Source organism: Lonchura striata, chromosome 11 (genome assembly GCF_046129695.1).
Source record: "Lonchura striata isolate bLonStr1 chromosome 11, bLonStr1.mat, whole genome shotgun sequence".
In the NCBI taxonomy this organism is placed as follows: domain Eukaryota; kingdom Metazoa; phylum Chordata; class Aves; order Passeriformes; family Estrildidae; genus Lonchura; species Lonchura striata.
Genome location: NC_134613.1, coordinates 16950955 through 16967192, shown reverse-complemented (window position 1 = coordinate 16967192; position 16238 = coordinate 16950955).

Genomic DNA, 16238 nt, shown 5'->3' with positions numbered 1-16238 from the left:
GGCAAACAGAGGAGATGTCCCATGCCTGCACAAAAGGGGCTGTATTCCCGTGTTGCTCTGTCCCAAGTTGGGAGGAACATAAAATTAGCGCTGTTTTCATTTATTCATTGTACAAACATTCTGCATCGTGCCCACCCCCATGTTTCCTTGCTGAGCCTGCAAGTCTCCATCAGGGAGGCTGGGAGGGGGGCAAAGTTAGGTTCAGTCCAAGCAGCTGATTAACAAGGTGAGGTGAGGGCATGGATGTGGCAAGTGGGGAAAAAAAAGAGAAAGGGACAGCCGTGAGTTGTGTGTGAGGGCAGGGAGCTGTGCACAACCTCGCCCTGGCCAAGGGAGCAATCCACACTGTGCCTCCCTTAGAAAAGCTGTTTCACTGTCACCCAGGGATGGCACAAAGGGCTGGACATGTGTCACACACTGTGAGCATGGAGCTGGGCAGCAGGAGGGACAGCAGGTCCCTTGTGCACCATGGATTGTGAAGCCATGTCTCATCCCATTAACAGCCCTGTGCCACCGTGGGCTGCCACCTCACCTCCGGCCTCTCCCCTCACCTAGGGGATGTCAGCCCTTCCCTGCACCTCAAAATGCAAGAGCAGGTGTCCTTGGGGAGCCCTGCAGAAGAACAGAGGGATGAGCAGCCCCAGGACACTGGCCATCCCCTCTGTGTGCCGAGCCCCAGCCCAAATGCTGGTGTGAGCCCTGACACCATGTATCTTAAACCGGTGGCGCCCATCACCTCCAGACCTCCCCTTTGGCCATCCAAGGATGAAGATGAGATGCTGGGCAGCTAGGATAAGCATAAGAGGCCTCATCTTGGTGATCTGGTGTTGTCCAAATCTTTAACCAAACTTGTCCATCCCCACTCCCTTCATACAGCCCCTTGCGCAATCGGAAAGACACCAAGGGGACAAGAGAAGCAAAAAAAAAGAAAATATTTTTTTACAAAATCCACTGCCACACAAACCTCGGTCTGTGTGCACCATCCCACCCGCCAGCCCCAGATTCTATTTTTGTCAGGGGATGAACAAGCCACAATATCGGGGTGGGGGCGAGCCCCGCTGTTTACGTCTGCCAGCGCTGGGACGGGCTGAGCAGAGGCAGCTCATTCAGCAGGAGCCTCCTGGCCACTGCACCTTCAATAGGTGCTTTGTCCAGCACAGGAGGTTCAGGAAGGGCACCGCTTCCAATCCGGGATGCAAACAGGCCTGAGAGAAGATGTGTGTGTGTGTATGGGGTTGGATTTTTAAATATGGGGTGAGTTTTCCACCTGCACTGACAAGACTGATATTCACACTGGAATAAAGGGGCACAGGTGCTGTGTTTGGTGGGGAGGTCCTTCGGTGTCCTTTTTACCCCCAGATGTTGACTCATTTCTTTTCAGTCCCCTTCCATGCTTTCAGGATAAAATTTAAGTAGGCAAAGCCTCTCCTGGGAGGTTTTAGGGCCCTCCTAATTTTTAGCTAGAAGTTTGTCAGCGCTGTCCCTTTTCATCCCTCTGTGGGACTCCAAAGTAAAACTATACAATGACCCCCCTCACAGATCCAGTGACTAAAGCAATGACATGGACGTTTCTATATTACACCATGCTTTCCCCATCATGGGATTTTGGCTTGGTAAAATGCAGAACCCAAATATGAGGGTCAAAGCTGACATTTTGAGGTGGCAGCTTCACCTCTACAGGGCATCACTGCCCATAAAAACAGCTTAGCAGGGCAGCAAACTCCTCAACTGCTGCAGCAGATAAGGGCTTTGCTGGCTTTGAAAGAGGGAAGAGGGCTGGGAATGGAGATGTTCTGGCTCTAAGACTGCCTTCACCCACGGCCTTGAGTGAGGCACTTTGGTTCTGTGTGCCTCAGTTCAGCGTGGTGGCAGAGCTTGGGCCGGGAGAGCTCAGATATCGATTGCTGCAGGAAATTGTGGCAGCTGATCAAGAAGTGTCTGATGCAATGTCAGACAACTGACTGTAAAAGTATGAACAATACTTTTTGGGCATGAGTTCAAAGGTCGTGGATTGACCCTAAGTCTTCAGAAGCTGAAGAGTGCTCATAGACTGAAATCATGCATAGACTGATATTGTGCACCCCACTCTACCTGTGCACAGAGCAGCTGGGATCCCACAGCCCCTTCTCATGTCCCCAGTGGTTTTTTAAAAATGCCAAATTGGCTTTTAATAGAACACAATAATTCCAGAAATTATAAGTGTTTTAGGGACACAATACCCTCCTTTTCATTCTGAGAGTAAGACAAGCTGAGAGCTGTGCAATGACTGCTGTGGTAGTTGTAGGAAAGAAGCAGCAGTTCACAATGAGTGGTTTGATTAGCACAATTTTTAAAAGCAGTTTGAAAGGTTTACTCTTTATTCTAGTATTTTTCTATTTTTTTCTTTCCCTCTCTCTCGGCTGAAAACCCACCCAAGCCCACCTTTGATTGCTTTTGAAAAACTGCGACTATCACCTTAATTGACACAACCTTTCTCTGTCTGGTGTTTTTCCCTTTTCTGGCCATTTTCATTCAGTGACTGCTTCCACTATATAAATTCTGGATATTCAATAGTTTTTACAGAAAAGCTATTATCTACTTTTACTTGGCCACAGGGTTTGCTCTCATATTCATGCTCAAATACTTGTGCTCCCTGAAGGCTAAACTTGACTGGGAATAGACATAAGCCTCCTTTTAACTTTATAATGACATGTAAAAATCTTACCTAACTGCAAGCACTTTTGCAATGTGTTACCTGTATTTCAAAGAGCCATGAACTGTTGCTTTCCTTTTTTAAACAAAAAAACAAAAGTCATCTATGTGACTTTTTTTTTTTGACTGGCCACTCCTCAGCTTAAAGAACAAACAAACACAAGAGCAGTTTATGAATCACAATTTCTCTGAACATATTTAGCTGTTTTTCCAATCCTTCCTGATGCAGACAAAAAACTGGGACAGCCAGCAGGTACTGAACAGTTTCTATCCTTTCCTGAAGCTGCTAAGAAACCACTGTGTGTGGAGCATCACATTTTCCTAACTGGTCAGCTCTGAAGTGGAATTTTCTCTGTTCCCTGGCTTAAGCTCACCAAAGGTTCAAATGAGGTTTTCTTTGCCAAACCACGGCAGCAGCAGAGGGTACAGAGGGCTCAGTTATTCCACAGCAAAACAACTAAACATGTACATTTCCCAAAAGATCTTTATGTTACGGGGAGAAAGGGCTGTGGTGAGGCATGAGCTGTTTCAGAGTGTCTCACGTACGTGAGTCTGAGCAAAATCAGCCAGGTCATATTTTATAGATCCTGTCTATGTGTCTTTTATACCCAGCTGGAAATACCAAGTCCTGCCTGGAGAATGAGCTGTCATGCCCCATCTGCAGCGTGTTTTGCCTGTCTCCTTTCATTGCCATGGCTACACTGTGCTGGCCATGAGGAAACACCCCAGCTAGTGCAGGGGGGAGGCAGGTGATGATCCAGCCCAGCCCTGTCTATCCCAGCCCAGCCAGCACCTGCAGGTGGTGGCAGCCCTTGGATGGATCCAATGTCCTTTGAGTAGGGCCCTGCTTTATCTCAGCAGATGAAGAATTAAATTTGATATAAACAGACAGTGCTCATATAGACAGGCTCATGAGGAAAGCAAGCACAAATACAGGCTGGGCAGAGAACAGATTGAGACTTTACTCTCACTGAGGAGCAGGACTTGGTGTTGGTGGATAAGAAGTTCAGAATGACCCAACAAGGTGCACTTGCAGCCCAGAAAGCCAAACACGTCCTAGGCTGCACCAAAAGCAGTGTTTCAGGAGACACTTCCCTTTCCAATATCCTTTCCAAAGCTTTCCCTCGCTGCCCTTTGGACTTTTAACAGATGGGCACCTGGAAAGTTTTGAAATTGATATCTAGTGCTGCACTACTGGGGAAAAAAAGGGTGTGGAGGGGATAATCCAAAGGGAAATTCACAACCAAAATTTGGGATTGAATCTCTGAGATGGAATAAGGTACTTGCAGGAAGAAGTGAGGCTCCATGCTCTGTGGTCTGGGAGCATTACCTGTCAGGGTGATGGATACAGGGCTGGTGGTTATGAGCCTCAGGTTAAAAAGTGAGGCAGTCAAGGAAGCAAGTTTTGAAGTGAGGCATGGGACCAAAATAATTTATGGAGAGAGGAGAAACTATTATATCACAAATCAGACAGAAAAGCAGGATCCTGGGAAAAGAGCAGGAAGTGCAGATATTAAAGATCATATTAAAAGAGAAATGGAAGGAGAGATACTGAGGGCAGCCATGTGGTTTTGGTGCACAGGAGGACCTGCCTGTGCTCAGTTTCAGATTTTACCTTTACTTCAGGCTGGTGGTGCTCTCTTCCATGTTAGAAACAACAGACTTTTCAAACAAAAGTGCTTTTCTCAGCTGTGAACACCTCAGCAGTTTCTCACCTGCTCCCAGCTGTCATCTGGCCCCTTCACAAGCCAAGGTCTGCAGTCACAGACCCATTTCCTCCTCCCCAGTCACAGCTTTTTATCTGTCTCAAAGGTACCAGCAGCCTCACAGAATAAAAAAAAAAGGAAAAGAAAACACATTACAGTTCTCTCAGCACTTTCTCACGGCTTCACTCCTGCCAAGGATTCAGTTAGGAATCCTCCTCAGTTTTGGGGTAGTCTCTTCAGGCTCCACCATTCCTAGGTGTGTGTACAAGCTCTCCATTTCTCCCCAGTTCACCCCAAATAACCCTAAAGCACATTTATTCCCAAATGCCTCCTTTCTCTGACTCTATATCACTTATCAATTTCTGATGCTCCAGGTGCTTCCCTTTTCCTAGTGCTGAGCATCCCTTCCTTCCCTCCGTCACCTGCCTCCCTACCTCAGCAGCAAGTGGGGCCATGCAGAAGTTCCCTGAACTCTCCTGTTTGCTGCTGGTTTTGGGCTTCCCAGTGGATCTGCTCCTTTCTGCCCAGACTGCAGTGATATTGACTGCACTGCAGACACACATGCTTTGCTCAGGTTCCTTAATTAGCTTCATCTTATTTTAGTTTGCATAAACCACGTTCTCTTTTTACTACACAAACTATTTCTTCTCTCTCAACCACTTGTGGTGCCCCAACCAGTTTGCTTCCAAACCAGAGGGCTAAATTTAATCCCCCACTCCCCATTCGGCTTTCTCCATTTACAGTATTTTTTTTTTTTTTTTTTTTTTGGTAATGCTTTTTTCCCCTTTCTTTTCTTTTCTGGGTTGGGTGTTTGGTTTGGGTTGTTGTTTTTTTTTTCCCTCCTTCTTTCCAAGAGGCTGGGCTTCCTTTTTGGTCCATAAGCCCTCCTATTTCCCCCTGCCCCCTGGATGCCTGCCTACCTTTACTCTAAAATCCAGAGGAGGATCCAATACACTTAGAGTGCCAGCTCTTCAAGAGGTATCTAAGGAGGCTGACAGGAGTTTGATGGTCTCTTTTGCAGCCAGTGGCAGCTAATGTGGTCTGAAACCCTCTCTCTCTTTTTTGCCATTCACACACAGTACTTACTCTTCAAGCTTGCTGCTGCTGCCACTGCCTGAAAGGACCTGAAATACCACATAGGGAATTTTGATTTCTTCTGGGGAGCCAGGGAAGGAAAAAAAAAAACCAAAAACACAGAAAAACTCATCTGGAGATTGTGAAGAAGACATACAGGAACAGCAAGAAGTGGCAAGCTCTTTACTTCTTGAACACTGAAAAAGACCTCATTTCTCTGCCAGGTGTATGGGACTTAGATTCTGGAAGCACTGCACTGAACTGTCAAAGGTAACGTATCGCACTTTCCTCCCTTCTCTCTCTTTGGTATCTTTTCCTTAACTTTCCTAAGTGCTCTACAGGAGCAGGCTCTCAGTGGATTGGTTGTTTCCCTGCTGAGCAACCAGCAGAGAAACGTGGGATAAGCTGTAAAATTGATTGAGCCAGAGCTTCTCCCTCCTGCAAGCAGCGCTGCAGCGAAGGGGAGCCCGAGCCTGGGCTTCGCCTCGGCACGACGGGTCCTGAGCAGCACCCCACAGCTCGTGGGGAGCAGCCCCACAGCCAGGGGCTACAGCTGTGTGCCAAGTTTGTTGGCTGGCTCGGGGAAGGGAGGGAAAGCACGGATGGATTCAGAGATCCTGCAGTCAGAACCATGAGGTGGGAGAGCAGGGACAGGGTTATCCCCGTTCCCCCTCCGAGCCATCGGTGTTTGTTTGTGGTGGATCTCAGCTGCTGCTGGAGCTCAGGTGATGTGTCTGATCCTGTTCCCGAGCTCTGGGGACAGAGGCTGCTGTCCTGCTGACTTGTGGCGAGTGTCCCAGCCAGCGCTGGGGTTTGCTGTGGTCATGGCTTTGGTCAGTGTCATTGCTCTGCCACAGGGCAGGCAAAGGGTGAGCCCTGAGCTGGGGGGATGCTGAGCTCTGGAGGCAAATTCAGAAAGAGGATGAAAAGAACCAGGGTGCCCAAGGGTTTGACAGCTCTCCCCTTACATGAGGATGTCAGGGACTGGCAGCTGGCAGAGTCCCCTGGGTTGCTTCCAGTGAGCTGCTCCGAGTGTTCCTCAGAACCTGCCCATTTTCCAAAGCCATTCACAGATGAAATATACTTTTAGCAATAGTTTTCAGGGAGCTGAGCTCTTGTCCAGAAGTAGAGAAAGAAAAAATAGGTTTTATTTGTCAGAATCTCTATCAGAAATTACTTCTTTCCATTCATTTGCTACCCTTTAAGACTTCTCAGTTACATCTTGTGCTCAGTAGAGCTCTGCACACAGAATAAAGAGTACATTTTAACCTTTCCCTTTTGAGTTGTTAGCTAAAAAGACGTCAGTTTGTTAAGCTTTCCTTGGTTTCTAAAATAGCTTTGCCAGATGTGCAAAGGGGGAAACATCCCACAAAGAAATAGTTGGGAGAGAGGAATTTCTTAGCATTCCTCACTACTTTGGTTTCCATCTATAAGCTCCTGGAGAAGGATGTTGGCTGGGCAGAGGGGCCAGTGGTTTGGGGACTGAAATTTGTGGGATTTCAAATCCTGCAAAGGCACTATTGGAAGCTGAACTATTCCTTTCTTTGCTTTGGTTGTTTGATGTTATATTTTCCTCCTGGCTTGAAGAGGCTCTATCTGCCTGACAGGTCAAAGGGGACATTGCCCCTCTCTGACATGTTTCAAGTTGTTAGAGTGGAAAAGGGGAGGCATCACCTCCCACCATCACTGGCTGGGACAGAGGCTGAGCTCTTTCTGCAGCCTGGGCAGTCTTTGGAGGGTGCTCCATCTGTTCCACTTGAGTTGCTGTTCAATGTTTCATATCATCACCTCTGTGTACAGTAGCCAGCTTTGACAGCAGCTCGAGGCCTGGAGGATGGATGGGCAAAGAGAGCAGACAGGACTGGAAATTGAGGGTGTGAAAGAGGTGGAGGGGAAAACTTACTAAAGAAAAGAGGTCTCTAAACTAAATTCAGCAGACTTAGACTCCATCAGAGCAAACTGCAGCTCATGGCTGTAAGACACTGCCAATAAGTGAGGAACATTAAGGGGTTTAAAGGAAAAGAGAATGGATGGTATCACTTTAAAGACAGAAACAAGGGAATGTACATGAAAAGAAGGTTAGATTGCTGTTAAATGCTCTGGTCTCACCCAGGAATGCACATAATGATCAGGAACTCCAGAACTCCAAAATCCACTCCACGTTGCTGGTCTATCCTCTCCCCTCTCCGGGGCAGATCTGCATCTTGCACGGACCCAGTGACTTCACTGCCTTCCCATGCTGCCTGACACCCGGCGGCAACGTGGGTTGGTGGAGGGCCAGTTTGAAAAATCAACGGGACCTTTCTTAGCTGCCTGAGGCATCTTTTCCACCGCCGCCCGCCTCCATCTCCTGGCTTCCCCCTTTTCCTTGCCAGAGGTGGGACGGCTGCTGTACCACAAGGCACCCTAACCCAAGCTGCTTTCCTCCTCCTCCTTCCCCCCTTCCCGAGCCCTCTGCAGCCTCCACGTGTGGAACAAGCCGGGCTGTGTGTGCTGCTCTCCGGCAGCTTCCCAGCATCAGTAACAAAAGCCGTGTTCATAGCGGCTCTGGACCACATAGGGAGCCAGCGCACGACGGCTGCCGAGCAGCCCAGGGCAGCCGGGGCTGTTTAAAGAGAGAAGGAGAGAGAGGGACGGCAAAGAGAGAGAGCTGTTATATATATTAAAAAAAAAAAAAAATTTACTTGAGCCCAGTGCAACAACGGAAACCTTACAGTTTACTTTTAAGAACTCAGAGCTTCCTTGTGAGCGGGCAGAACAGCCCAGCCTGTGTGTGCGGGGCAGGGCTGCGGGCTCTGCTGTGTGCACAAGGGCGGTGTGTGAGCTGCCTCCCTCCCCTCCCTCTCAATGGCTCACAGTATAAATCTAAAGAAGCTTTTTGTTGGCCTGATGAATAGGCAGGGGGTTTTGTCGCGCTACCCGCGCAGTCTTTTTTGAGACGCTTCACACCGAGATTTTTTTTTCCCTCCGTGTGCATTTTACTGGACTTTCCTTTTTTAAGAAAAATTTCCACGTCTCCCTTGCATAATATCCCCCCTCCTCCGTACAGAGCAGAGAGCAGAGGGGTGGGGGAAGGATGAGAGACACCAGAACCATTCTGCTTGGGCACCCCAAGACCCTCCATGTGCTTTAGCTGTTGAAATGCCCTGAGGTGTTAAGTAGCAGCCCCATGGAACTCCTTGCTCCCACTTCCTTCCCCTGCTTTACAAGCCCAACTGCTGTGCCATGGGCTGTAGTGATCCAATGCTCCAAAGGCTCCAGCTCGTGGATGGAGGCAGCTGGAGCTGTGTCACTGCTGCTGTGACCAAGCAAGGATAAGGGAGATGCTGTGACTTGAGCATGTTGGTCACACAGCGATGTTCAGAAGCCACCAGGACCCCGTTCCTGCTGTACATGCTGTGTGGAAGTAGCCTGGAAGCTTCTTTGCCTGTGGGTTTCCATGAGTCTGGCAGCTCCTGAGGCTGGCTGAGGGGGAAACCTTGCTGTGCCAGGGAGCTGGGCAGGAGGAGAGCCACAGAAAGAGCTCTGCTGAGAGAAGGAAGCAAGAGATGAAAGCAGGGTAATGAAAGACCTGTGACAAGCATGACCCTCTGGGCTTTCACCTTTGTTGTTGCTCTTTATGTTAACCAAGGCTTTATGCAACTAATGGCTTTTCCATAGAATACACTTTATAGATCAATTCAGAGGACACCTGGGGCAGATAAAGTAAAGAGAATTTTGGACAAGACCCAAAATTAACTCAGGTGATTAATAGCCCTACCTCATTGCTCAGTACCTGCCAAATTGTCACTGTGTCCTAATTTCTTGTGGGTTTATGATGGAAAAGAGCAGTTTTTGCTGTGAAGAACTCGGGTTAGGGGATGTCCCATGAGAGGCAGGTCTGACAGCTTGACCCCAGTGCTTGCTATGATATTAGTGAGGCACCACATGACCCTTGAGCACTTGGATAGCCCTGGTTGCCACCGTGTTATCAGGAAGCCACCTGGGAGCCAGGGATCTCCTGACACACCTTGGTGTGGGAGAGATGAACCCAGCACAGGGTAGGGCAGGTCCTGGAGGAAAGGGACTTGCTTTGACAGAGCCCACATCAAGTGGCAAGAGACAAAAGGGCATCCAAGAGCAGCCACCTCATGTCATGGGGATGAAGTGATCAGGACAGGAAATCTCTTCTAGCAGGGTAGTGCTCACTGGTTAGGCCTGAGAGGAGTAAAATTGTCTATTAAGCCATGCCAAACAAACCTAGTGTACATTAGTGGGAGAATATGGAATGTAAATACTCATGCCTCAAGGCAGAAGGGAACCACTAAATGCCTTGTGTTAAAAGAAAGTTCCTCCTCAGCAATTTACTCCCTATTTTTCAATGATGAGAACTTTGCTCTGAAGCTGGTCATATAGGTCTTGTCTAAGACAGGATACTGGTCTGAGCATTGGTTCAGACCATACACCATTGGTTTCATCTGCTCTGGCAATTTCCATGTGCCTTTGGCTTCTCCAGTGCCCTTGGTTAGCAGTGGGCAGAAGATTTGGAGGCTTTATTATTTGTTTATTTTGTAGTGTAGGCAACCACTGAAAGAAAAAAGGAATCATTTGTCATGGCTGTAGGACATACAGATTTGACTTAATAGGAATAATTTGACAGGACACAAAAATCTGTAGGGGAAACTAAAAGGAAATAACCAAGGAACATCTTCTGCCTGAGGTTAGATGACAGACTGAATGAGAAAGGTGTGTGGAAAAAAATGCAAAGGCCAGCAGCTGATAAACAGATGAAAATGTTGCTGATCCCTTCCAGCTGGAGCTCCCATCCATCATTTGCACCTCTGCTGAGAGAGCAGTCGCTGTGCGGTGATGGAATAACCTGTAATCCACAGCAAAACCTGCAGCTCCTGCTGGGATCCTGCACAGGGTCAGGGATAAACACCCCTGGAAATCCCCAGGCACCACAGGCTTTGCACAGGGCAGGGCAGATTCAGTAGCTTGGCTGGCCTAAGTCTACTGACTGTAGAAGATTAATCCATCTTAGCAGTCCTGTGGTAGAGCAGCTGTAGATCTCAGTATAATTAACATTACATCATCTGTACCACAGTTTCAAGGTTGAAATAATCATGTAGATTACATATTGGAAATTACAGAATGGCATTCATATAAATGATTAACTGCCACTGTTACTTAACCCAAAAAAATAGTTTCTCTGGTGTTTGGTGTATAAATAATACCCTGTGCCTCTACAGTGCTCAGCTTCAAAGCAGTACTTCAGTGCTTTACCACAACAAACACCCTCCCAATCTGTAATAACTGGTCTGCAAATTATGTCTTTTCCTGTGTTGTAAATTACACCATGCAGTTACTGCCACTGCTGCTATGGCATTCGGTCTGGTTAGTAAATAATACTCTTTCCTTACCATTGTATGTGGGTCTTAAATAATAACCTGTCCTCATACAGCAGTTGGCATGTAAGCATCACCCTCATCCTGCCTGGCACCTTGGAGTGCACAGAACATCCTGCTGGTGCAGAACAAATTGTAGCTTTCCTGTCCATAGTATTTGCCCTCTAAATATTGCTCTGCTGTTTTGTATAGCACTTATTGTATAAATAATACCCTGCTGCCTCATAGTAATTCATATGTAAGTGATCCCATCAGGCTGCAGGGTTCTTACTCTGCTAATATTGCTTGCTACACCAGCACTGTGCAGAGATGGACACTGGGCTCCCAGCTCAGCTCTTCACCACTGATACTTGGGCCTCCTCTCAAAAAACAGGGTGGTCAGTGGCCACAGAGCTAATGCTACCCTGAAACTATCACTGTGTGTCAGCAGGAAAAGGGATCACCCCTTTGCTTAGCCAGCCAGCTCATGGGATTGTGACCCTTCCTCGTGTCCTTCAAGACAGGAGCCACTTTTCCAGAGTCAGGACAAAATCCTTGTGCCTTCACAATTCCCAGGTTCCCTGCAGTTTGTCTCCTGAAAAAACCCCTTGATGCTGCTTAGAGCAGAGATCACCTGCTGGTCCTGTTGTGTGGCATCCTGCCTCTCACAGGACACATGGAAGGATTCAGCACCACCAGTAATGGTGAGATGTGTTTAGCAGTGGACAGAAGGTGTTCATTGCTCAGCTCTGAATCTGTCCAGCATTTTGAAATGCTCCAGACCAACCCCAGCGTGCCCTTGATCCCCTCCTCAGTGCTGTACCCATTTCATCTGTCAAATCATTGCCAAATCAGAGACAGGGACATCCACCTTCCTTTGCACCCATCAGCACATGAATGTGTTTTGAACCATTTTGGTCATTCTTTCACCATATCCAGGTAGGAATGTGGGTCACAGACACAAAGAACTCCAAGACAGCCAAGATCTCCATTTCAGCTCACTTTCAGTGCTGTGCTTCCAGCTCTCACTGGCACATAAAAGATACCTGAATTATCTTGCCCAGGCAGCATCATCCCTCTGAGAAATATGGTTTCAAGTTCAGTGTGGTCTGTGAAGCCTTCCTGAGAAATAGGTTCTCAAGTGAGCTGGCCTCTGCTGAATATCACACAGGATACCTCACTTCTGCTCTTCTTTTGGTTACTTACATACAATTGCCATTGGCCTCCTACTTGGATGAGCACATTGAACTGACATAAACACATGTACTTTATGAATGTTATGCTCAGCCCTTTGTTTCCTAGATGCTAAGGTTCTCCACTCCTCCTGAATATTCAATGGCACCTCATCTGCTCAGGTATTGATAGAGAAATGGAACTTCAGAATCACAGTCTAGCAGCAAAGACAAGAGGTTGGGGCTTTTTATGCTTGGATTGGAAACTTTCTCACACTGCAGTCTCAGATCAACACTGAAGCTTTACTCATTTCTCCATTGTGTGTATTGGCCAAAGTGAAGATAAATACATTGGTTGGCACCTTCTCTTCAACTCTGGCACAGTTCATTTCCAGTTTCTTCTATTCTCCAACTGGATTGCTTTCTGTTCTGTAATGTCAGTGCAGCTGACTGGTTTTCTGTAAATCTGCATGCAGTACCTCACCCATCAGAGATGTCTCTCTCTTCTGTGCTGTTGGGTATAATTAAACAATAATGTTACTAAACTGGTTGGGTATGAGGGTCATTAGATGCTCAGGTAGCTGATTGGATTTATCTCCCTTATAAAATCAGTCCTTTCCCAGAAGTTGCTTTAGGGATTCAAAGCCAGTTTTACAGCAGAGTAACCAAAGACAGAGAGAAGCAATTCTGCAAATTCCATTAAGTGCCTTGCTCATCCATTTGCATCTCTAAATTCTGAAATACCATGCACAATTGGGCAGACCATCAGAGTTTTACTACACAGTTTTGCCATTCCCAGAAGTCTCACAGCATCTCAGAGTGCACTGTTCCCTTTGCTATAGTGTCAAAACTTGTACTCAAGATCGTTGACCGCACCATACAGAAGCAATCTGTTAAATTTGCTAATGGCCAGTGGGCCTGGTGTCTCTTGCTTTCCAAAATATTTGCTTTTCGTTTTCATTCCCTTTTGCAGCACCCTTATGGTGGGAATGAGATTCACTGAGTCGTGCAGAGGGCAAGCACAGGGCTCACAGCCTGTGGGATGTCCAGCATGGATTTTGTACATCCCAATGCCCACAGAAGGTCCAAGATATTGACTTGACTCCAGATATTGGCTGGACAAGGCTGGAGTCTGTGTGGACCAAACTTAAGGGGCCAAAATGATTATCACTGCAGGCCCTCACCCTCCCATTATGCTTTCATTTAAAATCATTAACTGAAAGCATGACTGATTCAACATGTTTGCAGGAATGCTCATCCTAAATTCTGGAGAGAATATTTTTGGTTTGCACATTTAGCTGTCTGCTGTTTTTCTGAACATCTCTCCTGTTGTGTGGTTTATTTCAGTGGTGCATCAATGTCCACTAATGCTGTGATGGCTCTTCAGTTGCAGCTGCGGAATTTCCATGATTTGCAGGCTGCTGTGTGACAGTGCCCAATGTTATGTATGATTTCATCCAATTCTCACACTGTGTGTAAAAGCCATGGAGCATTTTCTTTGCTATATTGTCTTAAGGAATCAATTCTTCTTTTGTCAGAAAGCAGCGTTCTCTGTGCCAGCTTGTGGGGATTTAGACATCCTTTTGAGGGCTCTCTCTCCTTCTTTTCAGGACTTGCAAGCAGTTACCTGTCTAGACTAGGTTTTAATTGAAGAATTTGGGATTCATGTTCCCAGCCTCAGAGGTAAATGGCATCTTTACTACTGATTCCAGTGGTAACCGGATCTGACCACCAGAAAATTTACCTGCCTGCCTTACTGGAAGAATGACAAGATAGGTTAAAATAAATCATAATTATTACTTGCCTTTGAATTGGTCTTTTATGCCAACAGTATGAAACAAACTTACTTTTATACAGTTTCCCTTAGTATTGTTGCATATTTGAGTTAAATTATAAGCACAACATGCTCCAGGGTCCATTTTAAAGCCCACATCTCCTCCATTAATGCTGGACTGTATGTGCATATTTTAAACACTTTGCTAGGCAGTTATTCTGCCTACAAGGGGATCTGTGTTGGTGCCGTTCTGTGCCTCAAAATGTGGGCACTGTTGGTTTTAAGGTGTTCCACATATCTCTGGAAAAACATTTTCTATTGCCCTTAAAGAATGCTTCACCAAACACTGGACAACATTTTGGAGCTCTTCCTCAGCCACATCTTATTTATTTACCTCTCAGAAAACTTGTTTTTCCCATCGAATTGCTGTTTGGGTTTTCTCCATACCTCACTTTCTCTTTTTGAAGGTATGACATACAGACTTTGCTTAGCAAACTGCAAATTTGGGCTCAGCAGAAGCAGCTCTCCAAATACCTGTGGCTTGTGTTAAGGTTACATTTCTTTGCCTTCATAATCTACACCTTACAGAATAATTTTATATTTCATGTAAGAGCCTTGCTTTTGGATTCCCGTGGTCTCCCAAATTCACATTTGGGCTCTCTATGCCTGGCCAGCAGCACTTTTTAGATTCCAAGGTCTCTAAGGCAGAGACTGTCATCTGTCTGTGCTGATGTGAGCTGTGATGAAAAGATTATTGATACTCATTCACTGACCCTAGACTGAAACCCATTTTGGAGAGGGTAATTGTCTTCCTCGTGCTCTCTCTTTCAATGTCACATCCACACAGTTTTCTCCTAAGTTATACCATACCTAAAACCATTTATAAGATTTATAAGATTAAAGGATCTCTATATACAAAATGTACATTCAGGTCAGAGTTTGTCTGTATTTCCAGTGCAATGTCTCTGTTCTTTAGGGTAGTTTCACCATATGTTTGAAGGGAACAGACCTTTCAGTGTGGGCAGAGATTCAAGAAGACACTAAGACCTCCTTCGGGAAAAAAAAAAAAAAAAAAAAGGCTGTGATTGAGTTTTGGGTCCAATATAATTAAAATTTTATTCTTTTATCTTTGTTGCTTTTTTCAGGAAGTGTTTGTTTGAAGGGTTTTCTTGGTGAATTTTGGCCTGAGCTAAGATGAGAATCTCAAGACAAGGAACTGAAAACCTTCTGTCACTTATTCTCTCTGTTATGATGAGTCCCATTACCTTTCCTCCTGGGTGGGTGAATACATCACCCAGAGAACAACATCCACTGGAGGGAGGGGTCAGAGGCTAAGAAAGGACAATTTTTTAGGCATCTTTTCCATCTCATCTCTCCTTTCTTTCTAGCTCTCTTGCCAGTCTCATAAAATAGGACTTAAAGCTTTTGAGGTCTCTGATGGATGGTCCTTCTCTGTGGCAGCCCCAAAACAAGCTTGTTTGGCTGTAAACCATTTTGTCCTTATCTTCTTTCTTGTCATGGTTTTGTCTCTGCTGTACAATTTGGCTTCGCTCTAAAGCATCACTATAGCAGAAAAACACAAGAGAGAGATTTATTTTCTGCCTGGAGTCCCCGTTGGTTTCTTCCCAAGAAGAAAAGGACAGTGTGAACCAAAGGCAGGAATTACTGTTTGGACAAAGTGACCTGACAAGTGAATAGGAGCAGTGGATGAGTGTCCGTGCCCAATGGAAGCGCCCCTAGCACGGAGAGCTGAGCATCCCTCAGTGTTCCCTGCACAGTGAAATCCCCTTGGCATCACTGGTGCAGGACAGGGCACTTGACTGCGCTCTCTTCCCCAAAAGGAACAGAGCAGTACTAAATTAGACAGAGAACTTAATGACTGAGCCAGTGAAATTAAATTAAACACACACTGTGTGTCTTAGCTAAGAGTGAAGAGAGCACTGCACACCAGAATGGTCTCCTGGTACAGGAACAGTCTGAGCACACAAAAAAAGGAAGGAACTGTGCAGGCATGCAATGCTATGAAGATGCTCAGAGGTCTGGAGCACTTCTTCTTTAGAGACTGGCTGGGAGAGCTGGGAATGTTCAGCCTGGAGAAGAGAAGGCTCCGTGGAGACCTTAGAGCACCTTCCAGGACCTAAAGGGGCTACAAGAAAGCTGGAGAGGGACTTGGGACAGGAACATGAGGGAATGGACTCAAACTGACAGAGGGGAGTTTAGATTAGATATTTAGAAGAAATTCTTTCCTGTGAGGGCAGTGAAACACCAGTACAAGTTGCCCAGAGAAGCTGTGGATGCACCATGGCTGGAAGTGTTCAAGACTATGTTGGACAGGGCCTTGGGCAAAGCGGTCTAGTGAAGGGTGTCCCTGTCCACAGCAGAGGGGATGGCACTGGATGATCTTTAACATCCCATCAAACCCAAACCATTCTATTATTCTATGACTACCAGGTGC